Raw genomic sequence first — 15,902 nt, forward strand, 5'->3', positions numbered from 1 at the left:
GACCTGGACGTGTTTTTATATATATATATATATATATATATATATATATATATATATATATATATATATATATATATATATATATATATATATATCCTTTAAGATTATATGAACCTGCTGGACACACATCAAGATTTACCTGCCTTCACCTTTACCAACCAGTCAAATGAGATTATTGCCTCATGAGCGAGAGAGAGAGAGAAAGAGAGAGAGAGAGAGAGAGAGAGAGAGAAGGAGGCAGAGAAGGTTGAAGGAGGGTTGTTTGAGGTGGGCTGTCATGGATCTGTCATGCTAATTTAACCGTTACTCGAGGACTATCAAACACCGTCCTGAAACTGACCTGCTCTTGGACTTTACGCGCTTAAAAAGAATCAGTAAGAAGTTAAATCACCGGGGCTCTCGCGGTCCGTCCTCGACAGAGAAAAAGACACATATAGAAACCGATGCGGGATTCGCTGCGTGGGTTTGTCCGGCGACACTCTGCTTGGATTTTAAACCGACATGGTGGGTTAACGTTTGAGTGATACGGAGACCGTCCGGTAAATTCCTGGCAGGAGGAATGAATGATTTCACGCGTAGCGCGCGTGAGTGAAAACGCTCGCGTAACTGTTGCTGTGAACAGCCGTCTGCAGGAACATGAGGAGAGGAAATAACTGAAATAAACTGAGTGAGTAAGCAGTATTGTATTGGTTTGAAAAATTAATAATATGTTATTATGGTCTAAGAGCGTGTTTGAGTGTCATTAGTTGATCTTTGTTTCTCTTGAGCTCGTCAAAGTCCATTTGAAACGGATTAGACTAAAGAGAGATATCTGTTAAATTAAGCAATAGCAGCGTTTAAAAAGATTCAACTGAGACCAGATTTCTCTTATATATCACTCATGACCACTCAAAGATCTGCTTATGTAGTTCCTTGAATTCATTTGGGAGGATGAAAGGAACATGATAGGTTAATTTCTCTGTTAAGTTTTTTTATTCATTCAAGTCATGCCTGGTAAAATGAAGTCAAATGCGACTCGACGTCAATACATTTTGAGGATATTTGAGAGGTTTAATAGGCTTTCTGATGGATTAAACTTTCCCGTTCATACACTCCCTTCAGCCACGTCATTTAACCGATTTATTTAAATTTTCTCATTGCAAAGACAGCACAGAAGCTGCACCTGTAGTGGTTCACTAAGTGTTATAAAGGTCATAAACGATACCATATGAGCATTTGTGTGTGTGTACAAACCACTGCATGTGTGCTGAAAGGCCCCACAACTCCTGCCACCATCATTTATTTGCTAAAGGCATGCATAATGTGTTAATTTTCATCATTTTTGATGCATTTAGGTTTATTTTTGGACCCATTATAGACAGGCAATTTCTTGTTAACTGCATGATCAGCCAGTCACAGTGACATGTACATTGCCTCCTATGTCATTTTTCACTTGTATTTCTCCTTATATTCATTTGTTCATTTTTAGTAGCTGGGCTTTTCCACATTATAGACTTTATTACATTCATGTTTTCCAGAATTTATCCATTAAAAGGACTGAATAATGAGTCTGTTGGTCTAATGAATAGATCAGTGAGACAGGCGCTCAGTTGACATCTGCGTTCAGCTGATACCATTGATATAGAGAGAAAGAGTCCATGTGTCTGTGTGTGTTAGGAGAAGGACTGGGGTGATCTCACGAGTTACCATCCATATCTGAGTTTAAAGTTCTTCTTTAGTTAGAGATGATCTGGTCATCCTGTGCTTTATTGGGACATCAAGATAATTAGGGATCTTTGAGATCAGTCAAAATATGTTTGTATTATGTTTGGCTCTTGTAATGACAAAATGCTGTGACATTGCTTCCCCTCAGGCTTGTTATGGCAAATGTATCTCTCATTCACATCTGCCAGGTGATGAGACAATTAAAGCAGGATTTAACTTTTTAACAGTAAGTTGTTTGGTATATTGTTGTATCGATGATATTTAAATCATGTCATCCAAAGACTTGATTTATTCTTACTGTTCAAAAGTTTGGGGTCAGTATATTTTAAGTATCAAATGCTCACCAAACCTGCATTTATTAAATAAAAAGTAGAAATTGTAATATTGTGAAATATTATTATTATTGCAATCTTAAATAACTATTTTTTGTATTAATCTATTTTAGATCATTTATTCCTGTGATGGCAAAGCTGAATTATCAGCAGTCATTAGTTCAGTCTCTATTGTCAGATGATCACTCATAAAAAAAAAAAATAATAATAATAGTGGTTCCTATTATTATAAGTGTGGAAGGCAGTTGTGCTGCTTAATCTTTTTGTGGAAACCATGATACTTACACAATTTTCTTGATGAAAAGAAAGCTAAAAACAAACAAAATTTATTTTAAATGTAAGTTTTTTTGTAACAATGTTAAAAAATGTTTGTCAATTTGATTAATTAAATGCATTCTTGCCAATAAATAAGTACTAATTTCTTTAAAAAAAATAAAATAAAAATAAATGCATATACATATATTGTAAAACAAAAACTTTATTGAAAATGTATCTTTATTTACTCATATGACATCAGTTAGTAAACAGACTGATCTAAGTTGCGTGAACCTAAAGTATACGGTTCCTGATTAATTTAAAATCTGAACACAAAATGACGCCTTATGATTCAGTTCTCAAACTTGAATAGTGTATTGAAGAATATTTTTTTGTAAAATTATTTTCTCATTAGAAAAGTTCTACACTACTGAGGAGGATATTGACAAGTGTGGTTTTGATATTTTGATATTCATTGCTGAGATGATAAACTGATGAGCTTATTCTTCTCAATGAGATGCTTTGCCCAGTATTTTGGTTTAGTTGAATTATATCTGGATGTATTTATTTTAACTTATTCCACTTTACGGAGATACATGAACGTGTTTAAGTTTGAAGGGAAAATTGTTTTCATTTTAACCAGTTTTCTAAAAGTTTCCTTGGTTTGTGAAACTGCCTCAAGAGGTAGTCTGTTGCTCAGCACACTGTAAGTATTATGAGCATCAAACTGCTGTTAGCACTTCTGACCAGTGAAGCGCAGCAAATTGGAGCCATACAGTGACATGATTTAAAAGGGCCTTAACGCAATTACATGGAGGTCAGAGTCATGAGACGTGCACCTGACCTATTTGCCTTGTGTCTGAGTTGACCTCTGACCAATTAATGCTTATAATACAGCTTCAGACGTCTTTGAACTGACCAGAAGTCTTATGACTTACTAAGCGGGGAGAAGAGGATGATGAAGGTCGTGTTGCGTGTGAAATAGTGAGGATTTCATTATGTGCCTCAAGGTTGTTTGAATGGTTTCAGTATCAGACTGTGTGGTATCTGGATTTAGGCATGACTGTATTCATATGCACTGTGGACACCTTAGAGAACACATTTCAGCATTAGCCGTGGGTAGTGATGCCTGAAATGATTTCCATTCACACAGCCATGCAGACGGAGATCGAAGGAGAGAAAAGCTGCCAGGCAGACAGAAGTAGAGAGAATGAGAGAGAGAGAGAGAGAGAGAACAGCTGGAGAGAGACCAAGATGGACAGATGCACTAGAAGTAAGCATCTTGGGACAGAGTGAGAGATTTGAAGGAATACTTAAGCCAGAAATTAAACTTCTGTCTTAATTTACTCAGGCTTATGTTGTTACAGATCCCTATGACTTTATTTCTTCCAGGGAACACAAAAGATGGATTGTACTGGTTTCTGTTTTCCATTCCATTAGTGCCCATGGGTACAAGCTTAAAAAAAGAAGCAAACGCACCATAGGAATGTCATAAAAGAGGTCCATACTAAATAAATTGGTAATAATTGACATAATGAAAGTGCATACAACTTTTATTTTCAACCATCGTTTCCACCAAACATCACTGCAATTCTACAGAACCCAGAACATATGACATATGGAAGCTAAAATATAAATTGTGTTCATAAGTTAGGTAAGAATTGACCATTTATTAATTTGTGGCCATGTTTATTAGAGAGGTCATTAATTTTTTTTTTTTTCAGATCTCTATATTATGTTTCTGGAGTTTAGCTCATAACTTCATAAACTTTAATAAAGCTTTTACATCACAAAAGTTCACATATTTGTAAAAATTATAATTTTCCATTTTTATTTTCACTCTTTGTAACAAACAAATCATTTCAAGGGATGTTACATCTCTCAGAAACACAAGAGAGGTAACAGCAGAAGTCTTCTGAACACATATGATATCAACATCTAGGTAATCCATCGGTAGTCTTTCCCATGAGTGAGCTGTTGAACTTGAGAATTAGATTCTGGTTTGTGATTGAATCAACAATCAGGAATTCAGTGAAAAGTCTCGAATCAAAATAACTATTAATAAATGGTACAATACATCTATTTCTGTTTCTCTCAAACTGATTTGGTGCTCAAGAAATGTTTCTCTCAGACATCTAGCTCTTTCATTTCTCTCATGTGCCAAGGACAACTCGGGCACATTTTCTAGTAAATATTGACTTAAAGTTTGTTTTGTTCCATATTCACAGTTATAGTGTTACATTTTGCATTTGGAGATAATTTTATCCAAAGAAACTTACTGTACATTCCATTCAAGGTACACGATTATTGATGTTCCTGGGAATTTGTTCTGACCTCAGCATAGATACACTCAAAAAAAAAAAAAGAAAAAAAACTAATTCAGTAGTTTTACTTAAAAAACTCAATTGATTTGATACATTGTTTCACTTGTTGGTTCTTTGTAATTATTTGAATACATCCTACATCAGTATAGTGTTATGATGTATTCTTTGAGCTACAGGAAGGCAGGTATGGTTTTAAGAGTCTTGGAATGAAGTACATGAATCATATTGACAACTTTCATGATGCTTTTATGGTGCTTTTATACCCTTTTAGAAGCTTAAAAGCCTCAGTTGTCCTTCCTTTATGTCTTTATGCACTAAAGACTAGAATGTCTTATGAGTTTGTACAGCACAAGAGTAATTAAATAATGAGCTATTACTTTAAAAGAAGCTGAATAGGAAAGTAGAGGGTACTGTAGGTGTTAGACATTCAGGGTTGTTGTACAGTGTGTTGGCTGCAGCACCAACTGTATGACTATAACTCCAATGATATTCTCCTCTCTTCCGTGTACATGGTCTCTGATGTGTGAAGGCCAGGCTGGATTTCTACTGCATGCATCTTTACCTCAGTCAGCCTCTCGCAGCTGTCTGATTCATCTCTAATCAGCTTCTGCCCACTGGGAGTCCCCCAGGATGACAGCAGCAGGGGAGACCGTGAAAGCCAGAGGTTTAGAGCTCAGACAGAAAGGGAGCAGTCGGAGAGGTCACAAATCCAGCCTTCGGCCCATAAAAGGGTGCTAATGTATTTGGTTGAGATGCTATAGTTTGCACTGCCAGACAGGGGTTCAAAGAGCTATTTAGAAGAGAACTGTAGAGTTTGGAGGAACAAGATGAGTGTATAATGCACTAGTGCTGCTGCAGAGAATGGTTGAGAGCAGACGTGAGGTCTGACTGAGGGGGTGAGAGTGAGATTCAGACTGCTGATGTTTGGGCAGATGGGATTTTTATTTATTTAGTTATTTTTACATAAAAAAGGCACTGAGATTACGATTTCTAACTGAATACAGACCTTTCTTTACAATTTATATTACCAGCATAACAACACTCTAAAAACTGCTGGGTTGAAAACAACCCAATTTGGGTTATTTTGACAACCCAGCGCTGGGTCAAAAAGGGACGAACCCAGCCCTGGGTTATTTTAACCCAACCAGTTGGGTTATCATATTTAACCCAGCCTGCTGGGTTGCCTTTTTTATGGTTTAAAATGACTATATTGCAGGGTTTCAAAAACCAGAGCGGGTGTTTTTTATCACTGTATTTCAGAAGGAAAACTACTGTAATTAGAAAATGTTCGATATCATTTCGCATGTGCTTGATAAGGCAGCGTTTGTGAGCTCACCGCCGCTCTGCAGCCGTTACCGGAGAAACCTACCTCTCCCGCTCTTAGCGCCTCCTGCTGGCAGAAAATAAACTCGCAGAGTGCAGCCATGTGGGGAAACAATGCTTTTCTACGTTAAAATTAACCCAAATTGAGCTAGGCATTAAACCTACAAATGTTGTTCATTTTAAATATCACTTTTACACACAAATAATAATTATCAAAAGGAAAATATTTATTAAAAACAAGAGAAACATCAAAAAGTAACATGTTAGAAGAAATGCAGAAAAGGATGGCATTAACAGCTACAGAGTTCATAAAGCATTGAACATTTGATGAATATAACTTAAGATCAAATTGGACTTTGTTCAATTGTATATATTGTATAAAAATATACAAAAACACATACAATAAATTTACAATTAGTTAGGTTTTTTTCCAACTATTCTGGCATGACAGGACACAAATAAATCACATTAACTTTGATATTATAACATTTAACAGACGCATGTGTGTGTGTGAAAGAATGTGAGCAGGTGTATAAATGACAGAGTGTAAACTCTTCTACTAAACAACACAGAAAAAGCATTTAACTTTTTTTTTTTTTTAACAAATTATACACTTACAGTTTGTTTCATAGTCCATGAATACAGATCATGCATCACGGTCAATTTTTAATGATCTCTTTAGCATAACTGATGTTATCATGAAGAAACCCCATCTGCACAGCATCTGACATCTTCTACATCATCCAGGGCAGCGTCCTCCTTTAAAACCACCACTGCATCAGTTTAGGGGAAAGAAGATTCTCCTCTCTGACCAGCATTCATCCCAGTCACCGCCTGCTCTTCATCAGTGGCCTAAGAGAAACACATTTGAAAAAATTAAACATTTAATTAAACTATCCATTTTCAGGTAGAGGTGTATTCACATCCGTAAGGATAGGTAAATAATCGGTTTTAAAGTTTCAACACTTTGTGCGGTTGTTTAATGTCTCAGTCCACCACAGCGCTACAGAATGCTATAATGGCAGCACTAGGTTGAGGACAGGCGATATTGTTTGAATAAATATTGCTTTCAGAAAGCTTCTTTACTGAAACATTAAAACAGACATGACATTCACATACCTCACAATATTCATGTACATGGAGGGCTGTTAGTTCACCAAATAATTAAAATGTTCATAATTTACTCTCACAATGTTTTTCCAGACTCATACAAACTCTGCTCATTTTTGGAAAACATATGAATATATTTAATATTCTCTTTTTGTGTCCTCCATTGCTGGTCTGGGAGACCAGTATTTTATTTTGAACATACATGTTTGCTATCATATAATTTAAGATGTATTCATATATAAATATCAGAATTTACTTCTACAATAACTCTATATTTATGAAGCTTGAAAATACTGATTATCTAAACTATAAATGGATTAACAAATATTATGAGAAAACTAAAAATATATTAATTTATGTTGTAAAGACAGACAAAAGTCTTATAGGTTTGGAATGACTTGAGGGCAAGTAAATGATTTTTTTGTGTGAACTTTACCTCTAAGAGCGAAGACCAAGAATAATGACTCTCCAAATCAGACAACTCCAAAGTTGGTTTGATTTCTGCAATAAAAAACACAGACATCAATGGTCTTAATGAAATGAGCACGTAATCACACTGTTGTTGCATCAAAATGTGAAGTAAACCGGCAGGAGACAACAGAAAAATTTATTTTCTAAAAATAACTTACATAAAATATCAAAGGAACGATGCTCTCCCATGTCTCTTGCTTTTAACATCTACAAAAACAAAAAACAAACATTATTTTACTCTTAGTAAAACACAACAACAACTGATAACATGAAATTATGAAGTTTACTTGCCTTAAACGATCTTTCCCTCTCTTCAGAAGAAGCTGAGAAAACCACCTCCTCACACAAGCAGACTTCTGTGTCCTTAACTCCAGTTAGTTTGAGTTCTGCAAAGAGGGACATCAATGGTTTCAATAAAATATTAACATATACATACATATCTGTATATATATATATATATATATATATATATATATATATATATATATATATATATATATATATATATATAAATAATCACACTGTTTTTGCATCAAAATGTGAAGTTAACAGGACACAACAGAAACATTAATTTTCTAAAAAAAAAAAAAAAGTAATAACTTACATCAGTCTCAAAAGAATAAAGTTATCTTGTCTCTGGATTTCAACATCTAAAAAAAACAACAACATTATTTTAGTCTTAGTAAAAATAAAGATAACTTGATGTTATTCTGAAGTTTACTCTCCTTAAACCGTCTGTCCCTCTCTTCAGAAGAACACCTCCTCCTCATCCTCACACAGGTCTGTGACTCCTCACACAAACAGCTTCTGTGTCTTTAACTCTCAGCGTAAGGACAATGAAGACACAAGCTCGACAAGTCTGAAATATTACATGTAAAACATACTTTTAACAGTTACCACTTCAACAGCCTCAAAATAATTATGCTAGTCTTTACTACACAATGCCGTTTCCTTTAGGAGACAAACATACATTCAGTTTAACCGCGAAAAAAAAAAGACAAATTCACATGAGCGTAACCGTGACCATAACCGTCTGTTAACGCCTCAAAAAGTACAGATAATGTAAAATCTTATGTAAATATGACAAAATACATTCACAGACGTTATATTAAAAGTACATCCTCCGTTCAGTAACGTTACATGAGGCAGTTAAGACCTCCGTGTCTGAGGCGAAAACCGCGTCCGTTTTTATATATATATATATATATATATAAAACGTTAAGCTCCTTTGTTTCCGCCTTTCATAAAACCTTCCGCCTTTCATACAACCGGGTAAACAATAAAAGATAACTTTACATTTTGAATATTTACTTACCATAGTCTTTCACTCGCTTCTCGCTTCTATCACGCTGAGAAAATGGCGGCTGCTCGCACTGGAGACGTACGATTTTGACGTGACGTGCGTGCTCTCCTTCACGTCCGCGTCCTCAACCCAGCCTCGCTGGGTTAAAAAGAGACTTATTTTCAACCCAAACTTGGGTTAAAACATCCCAAAGTCCTATCCAACGGCCTCAACCCAGCAGTTGGGTTGAAAAAACAACCCAGCGTTTTTTAGAGTGAACTTGAGCAATTTTTATGAATTTTAGAACTTACTCAGAATTTTACCCTTTTCATTTAATTACTGCATATATTTCTTCTTCATTTTGCATAACATTTCTTTGTTTTAAAACCTAAACTTCCTGCTTATTTATAGTATTAAAAAAAATGCATGTGGTCCCAGACTTTTGGACCCCATTTTTTTATGACTACATCAGTATTAGGTATTCGTATGGAAAATGTACACACATTATTACCAGATTTATTTATTTTTAAATTGCATTTGAATAGAAAATAGCAGTTGCATAAGTATTTATTCATGAAACACAAGCAGAACAAATTCAGCAATCAGCTGGGCCATTGAATAGAATATGACAATTTACATACATATTTGCAAGTCCATTTCTATGTAAATTTTTCAGAGATGTAGAACATTTTATGAAACTTTTGAAAATTGAATATGAATCATAGAATACTGAGAAAATGTAGAATATGTTAATCAGTTAGCCTACCATTTATTTAGATAACGATACTTATGTGCATGAATACCTATTCATATGTTTGTATTTAGTAAAAAGATCTAGTTTAGCAATTAACATACTTTTCAGCATTCAGTGATATACATGGGTTCTTGTCTCAGTTTCTAGAAAACTGTGTTAAATGTAAGGCTTTTTATTTATTTTATTATTATTATTTTTTATCCTCATGGTATTCCAAATCTGTATGACTTCCTTTCTTTTATGCAACGCTAAAGAAGATACTTTGAAAATGTCTCCTTTTTGTCCATACAGTGAAAGTCCAATGAAGTTTGTATAGGATAGATTTGAAACTACATGAGGGTGAGAAAATGCTGACAGAACTGTCGTTTTTTTGTGATCTATCCCTTTAAGTAGCTTTACGAACAACACAGGACCATGCTTAGAGACCAAGACCATGCTTAGATTCACTTTTCAACAAGCTCACCAACATAGCCAGCCTGGATCAGGTGAAGAATGCAAGCTGCTATTTTCAGCCGTTACAATGGTGGCTGCTCAGTTTGAAAAAGTGTGCTGTGTGTGTGAGTGAGAAGACGAATGCCTCTTCTCTTCACTCTAAAGATGATGTTTTTAGAAGCCTTTCAGAAGAGATGTTCTTGCACAAGCTAATAGCCCATCGGAAGGGTCAAACATTCAAACTCTGTCAGATGTGCCAGTTGCAATCACTGTTTTTCTAATGAGACAAGATGCACCATGGTGGCTTTTTTTTTTTTTTACTATGGCAGCTCTTGCGTTTGAGAGGTGTTCTCTGTAGTGTCAGATATTCTTATTCTAGTAGAGCATCAGTTCAGTTTCGTGGCGAAATGCCATGGTGTAGATAAGCAGATTTTAAGCTTTCTGTCAGCTGTCTCCATACTGCCAGCTTTTTGTGTCCCATAGCTGAAGAAAGTTGCTTGGTGATGCCTTAATCATTACTTTAGCAGTCAATGTATCCGATTTGATCATTTTCATATAATGACAGTCAGTGCAGATTAAAATCTTTCAGTCTGGTTTGAATGCAGTGTGAACAGAAAATAATATTTATTTGTTGAATGGATAGTTCACATCAAATATGATTAATCTGTAATTAACTCACCCTTATGTTGTTCCAAACCTAAATAACTGCTGAATATCTGCTTTGTGATGAACAGAGTGGAATAATCTCCTTTGCAGCTCTTGGTCACATATTGTGCGCTTTTGATGTCATGACGTTTGGTTATGAACCAATGTTGTGACAGCCTGTTCCTTTGATAGTTTTAAGTGTTTATTGAGGGTGCTTTCACATTTGGTTCACTTGCCTGGTCCGCGCCCATGTTCGATACAGCTTTCTGTTTGCAGCGCATCAGTCATGCTTGTCAGGAAAGTGAGTGAAACGCACACAAACACACATTTTTATCAAATATTACGTCATTAATAGCAGTTCACTTAGACGATTTGGTACGATTGCATTCACATCAGCAGTGAACGTTACCGGAGTTCACTTGAACCATACCCCAGACCAACCTTTTTAAGCGGACTCGACTACGGTTTGCGGGTGCGCACCCGAGTTTAGAAGGCAGCGTTCACATCATCCAAACATACCGAACTCTGACGTCAATCGAACCCGGGTGCACACCAAAAGTGCTAGTTTGAAAGCACCCTTAGTGTGTTGGAGTATATTTTTCTGGATATGGGATCAGGTGAGTTGATGCTGCCTCGTAACGCCAGGTCATATCAGCTTAAACTGGTTTCTGAAACATGGTATCTGTTTCTTGCAGAATGAAAATCGCTGGCAGTCATAGATCCAGTCTTTTTGCTCTGACGTCTGATACAATGTCTGGTTGTGGTTGATAGCCAAGAAAAAAAAAACATATTAAAGGGAACATTGATTTACTTTATATATGCAATTTATCAAACAATATAATTCATGCTGAATTTTACTCTATACTAATCAGTGTTTGTACTCTATTGCAGTTGCTGTGCAGTATTATATGTGTGTTCAAAAACTCTATGAAATAGAAATGTTTTTGAGTCATATGACCCTTGAAATTCTTCCATTGCACCTTTGATTGATCCACACCTTCTGAATGAGGTGCTGCTCTGGTTTGACCTCAGCTCTGTTCACACTCGCTTTGTATAGTGTGCTGTCCCCATGCAGTTCTCCAACCACAGCCACCCTGTCATTTACTTAATGGTTGTTGTGTGCTATGACCTTGACTCATATTACAGCTATACTGTGTGTGTGTGTGTGTGTGTGTGTGTGTGTGTATGTATATATATGTATATATATATATATATATATATATATATATATATATATATAAAATATATTTTTTTTTTCTTCTAGTGCTATTTCCCCTGGATTGTTTGATGTTATGACTTGGAGTGCAAATTGCTGGAAGGAGTTCTCACCAATGAATGTAGTTTTCCAAAGATATAGATCACACAGAACAGTTATTTTATTTTCTAAGTTACTCTCAGTGTGTTTATGAAATGATGTAGGTTTCATAAAAAACTATAGGAAGGTTGTGTGTATAACATTGTAATACCACCTTGTTATAGCCCGACAACATATGTCTTTCTTTGGCAGAACACAAAAGAAAATATTTTGAAGTTATTTTTGACAGTTTTGGTGACCATTGACTTTCAATTTATGGACAAAAAACACTGATTCTCAAAATACTGTCTTATAGATTCCACAGGAGAAAGAAAGTCATTCAGGTTTGGAACGGCATTAATTATTTCTGGAATTAGTTTTGGGCAAACTATTACTTCAATACACAAACTACAGTAATGGTGACATTAAGCAAACATAAAAAAATATATATGTACGGTATAAGCATTTATTTACGGTGAATGGGAAGGTGTAAAAGTAATTTCCATGTCATAAAGTTGAATTTAGCAAAATTTTTCTGTATCTCCAAATTTCAACCAGAATGTATAATGTAATAATTAGCACTAATATTATCTTTGCAGGTGTTTGATTTGGTTTGAATTCTCCTATCTACCATATTGCAGAGTATAATGGTTGGTTTGCTATGCTAGCATTTGTTTTTCAGGTGTGCAATTATCAACAGCAGATCGTTTATGTTTTTTTTAAATGTTTGTCTCTATGAATAGGTTTCATTAATATATACAATTTCTACATCTGTGTACATCTCTTCGGGTGCTACCTTGTTTGCGACACACACTTTAATGCATTTTCACAAGTTGAAAATTTCAGCATACAGTAACGCATCTATTGCTTGTCATCACAGGTGCTTTAGAACATGTCTGGGTAGTTGACATGGGTTAATCACTGGAGTCATTAGTGTTTGGACCCCTGATGTCCTCTGATTACATCTCACGCTGGGTAATGAATTGCAGTGCTGTCTTTGGGAGCATTCACTCTTTTTAGTTCACCTCAGCATTCTATAGTCATAAAAATTAAATAGAAGATGAGGGAGAGGGTTAAAGGAATAGTTCACACAAAAATGAAAATTAGCTGAAAATGTCGCCCTCAGGCCTTCCAAGATGTAGATGAGTTTGTTTCTTCATCAGATTTGGAGAGATGCGTAGCATTACATCACTTGCTCACCAATGGATCCTTGCAGTGAATGGGTGCAATCAGAATGAGAGTTCAAACTGCTGATATAAACATCAAATAATCAACAAGTAATCTACAAAACTACTGTGAGTTGAAAAGATGTGAGTTTGTAATAAATCCATCATTAAGATATTTTTTACCTTTTTTTTTTTATTGCTTCCAGCTAAAATAGTAGATAGAGTCCTCTATCCATAATATTGCTTTTTTCCAGTGATAAGGTATACACAGATCAAGCACCGTTTACAAGTGAATACAGTCCAAAACCGTTCTAAACAAATATGTTTGCAGATTTTGATATGACAGGACAACAAAGGAAACCTTTTCACTGGAGGAAGCAATATTATTGATTATAGGCTTGTATTTTGGCCAGACGCAGTGGTTTAATATTAAAAATGTCTTGATGATGGACATTTTTCCTACAAACACACAGGCTAATGCTTCACTAGATGTTGATTGATGGACTGTAGTCATGTGGATTACTTGTGGATTATTATGATGTTTGAGCTCTCATTCTGACAGCACCCATTCACTACAGAGGATCCAATGATAAACATGTGATGTGATGATACATTTCTTAATTTGTTCCCATGAAGAAAAAAATTCTAGAGGGTGAGTACATTTTTGGCCAAACTATATTTTACCCCCCCCCCCCCCCTAAAGAAAATAAATGTTTGTCATTATTTATCCATGCTCATGTTGTTTCAAACCTTTTTGCTGATATTTTTACTGTGAAATTGTAAATTGTTATTCGGAATGACATAAGTGTTTTTGCATTAAGGCAGGAGGAAGCACAGCATTTTATTTTACCTTTACTGGGAGGTTTCAGTAACGTCTTGTCAGTGTTTGGTGTCTATGACAGGTGATTCAGTGGAAATGAGGCCTGTCGGCACTCAGTTAGCCATCATGTGATCGTTCCTTGGGTGGCTTCTGAAAGCACACTTTGGTGAATGAGTGGCTTCTCTGTGAATTTTAGTCATTTTAAATTATTTAGAAATGCAAAACAGTGTCCTAGCATGACATAGCATCAAAGTGTCTTTGATGAGAGGTTTAGCTTGACAGAACATTTTATGAATAAAAGACTGTCGGACATTGACTGTAATAGGTTTTAGCGCAAGATGTCAGCAATTTCCATTGATTTCTTATTTGCCTGTGACAGTGGAAAAAGCAGGGTGTTATTAGGCAGGTGTGCTTTGCTGATATAATAGTCCACAGTAACGGCAATGGCCTTCTTACCCTTGATTGCTTTGCTGAAACGTAGTGATGCCAATCACTTTGATCCAATACCCTTCGTCACATGCAAAAAGGGTGAGTCTTTACCCTTGAGTAAAGAAAGAAATGCTCTTATAGTTTAAGCACAATTCATTAGAATTCCCAGCAATGAATTTCTAAACATTACAGCCCATAGGAAAGAAAAATCACAAATAAGATATTTTTGACATCTCAGATGTTTTTGCCAATAGCGGTGAGATTATTTGGAGAGAAAATTGAGTCTCCTGCTTTTCAGATTGCACTTGTAATACAAAAACGCAGTCTCCTCAGTTTAAAACAGATCTCAATAATATCTCAAATTGTGTTTTGTTTATGCCAAGATAACAGTCAAAAGTCATGAGATCTCAATATGACCTCAAACATTTCCACATTTATTTTATAGCTTTGTATTGTTATTGTATACCACAGCTGTCTAATTTAATTATTAATTAATTATTAATTATTATTATAATTATTATTATTACTAATTTAATTTAATTTAATTTAATTTAATTTAATTTAATTTAATTTAATTTATGGGTTGCAGGGATGCTGGAGGCTGTCCCATTGTATCAGGCTGTTGGCTGTTTTATATTCTTACTGTATGTGAGTAGTTGTCCAAATAGTTTTTATTTTATTTTATTATCAGGGAGATCTTTACTGAGCATGAGCAAGTGTCATCACTCTAGCTTATTTGTAATAGGGCTGGTCCGAATACCATTTTTGAGCATCGAAGCTTTGGTAGTAATCAACACTGAATAGCTTCGGAGGGAATATGTGCTGTTGTGGTTGGCCAGTTTCAAATCGCACATTTAGCATACTAGAGCCCTGCATTTCAGCCGGTCCGACGGGCCCTGACTTTTCTATGCCCCTCGGGCCAGGCCTTGGGCCTTTTTTAGGCTCCTCCTAATGTTTTGATTTTAGACATCAATCAATTAGTGATGAAAAAATTGCCACGCTGGTGGAAGCATCATAAGACCCTGCTGTCAAGAGTGGCTCTGTTTAGTGTCCTGCCAGCAGCAGCAGAGAGCGTGCATTCTGCAGTCAAATGCACACAATAGGCTAAAACTGCAAAACTCCAGCAAATTGTGTCAAAGGAAATAGTAAGGAGATATTTGAATTATTTACTAATAAACTAGTGTTTGGTGAGTCCGTGTCGCAAGGAAGAAGATGACGATCCTGACTCGCCATCTCTTCATTAGAAGAGCCTTTAGAGAGAAATGCCTCTTTAAGGATTATGAATATAATTAAAGAGTTTTTGTTTTTGATTTGTTTTATTTCGTTTAGTGGTAATTTAAAGCTTTCTATAGATTTTTTTTATCATGTCTGTGAGGCATGTATTCGCTGAGTTTCCAATAATTTTTGTGAAGCACTCCTGTTCAAATGGAAGAAAGCACATCATTTTTTTACTTTTTTAAATTTGTTGATATTGTGAGTGCATGCAAATACAAGTACGCCCTTTACAGTTCAGAATGATGTATTAATCTTACCTTTATAAGCAGAAATGAGAGTGTAGGCT

The 15,902-nt window shown here is 35.5% G+C and overlaps 1 protein-coding gene across 1 annotated transcript in view; it reads left to right on the forward strand.

The window, feature by feature from the left end:
* Positions 1-269: 269 nt before the first annotated feature.
* The window catches only part of LOC128026575 (protocadherin-15-like), a 174,287-nt gene continuing 158,654 nt past the window's right edge, over positions 270-15,902 (forward strand). Inside the window, exon 1 of the mRNA XM_052613836.1 lies at positions 270-667. The gene's annotated coding sequence lies outside the window, so the exon portion shown is untranslated. The remainder of the gene's footprint in view (positions 668-15,902) is intronic.

This window comes from Carassius gibelio, chromosome A13 (genome assembly GCF_023724105.1).
Source record: "Carassius gibelio isolate Cgi1373 ecotype wild population from Czech Republic chromosome A13, carGib1.2-hapl.c, whole genome shotgun sequence".
In the NCBI taxonomy this organism is placed as follows: domain Eukaryota; kingdom Metazoa; phylum Chordata; class Actinopteri; order Cypriniformes; family Cyprinidae; genus Carassius; species Carassius gibelio.